This window comes from Penaeus monodon, chromosome 23 (genome assembly GCF_015228065.2).
Source record: "Penaeus monodon isolate SGIC_2016 chromosome 23, NSTDA_Pmon_1, whole genome shotgun sequence".
NCBI lineage: Eukaryota > Metazoa > Arthropoda > Malacostraca > Decapoda > Penaeidae > Penaeus > Penaeus monodon.
In genome coordinates this window covers 18591810-18592426 of record NC_051408.1, presented here as the reverse complement: position 1 = coordinate 18592426, position 617 = coordinate 18591810, and the positions used below count along the sequence as shown (strand labels likewise).

At 33.1% G+C, this 617-nt stretch overlaps 1 protein-coding gene across 1 annotated transcript in view; it reads right to left on the bottom strand.

Moving 5' to 3' along the window:
* LOC119588163 (2-oxoglutarate dehydrogenase, mitochondrial-like) overlaps positions 1–617 on the bottom strand; it is a gene marked incomplete at its 5' end in the record, with an annotated part of 33733 nt that overhangs the window by 762 nt on the left and 32354 nt on the right.

Below are 617 nucleotides of genomic sequence, written 5' to 3'. Positions count from 1 at the left end.
ACCAAATAATAATTTTAAAAAATTATATACTATGGTAAAATGACGAGACTGTAGACCTTGCATCACAGCATTCCCTAAGGACTTCTAAGAACTTCTCACTCTCCAGAGAGAGAGAGGGAGGGGGAAAAAAGGCCTAAAAGAACTTATTCCAACCTTATGATGATATTCAGACTAAGAAAAAAGGAGACAAAAAAAAAAAAAGAGGTTTTGAGTCATCTGAGGAAACAAATTGTCACAAACAAGTCTATCACAGTAAGTATGCCATTAGCAACACTGCACATACTCATGTATACATACATAAAGATCAGATATATCAGCTCATACAGTTCTGTTTCTGTACACATTCTGTGGAGTCAACTGTCAACTGCGGAGTCTCTTTAAAAAAGTTTTTCCACTAATGATTTTATCTTTTAATGTATTCAGAATGGGTTTATATTTTGCATTTTTCATGAAATACTCTATCATCTTGCATGTTATGCATTTCTGTATGTTGGAATACCATTTTATTTTCACATATATTTCAAGTACAGGAGAAAATGCGAGCATATCATGACAGAAGTAAAATAAAATGGGGGTGGGTTATAACAACCCAAAAACTAATGTAAAACAAAGTGATG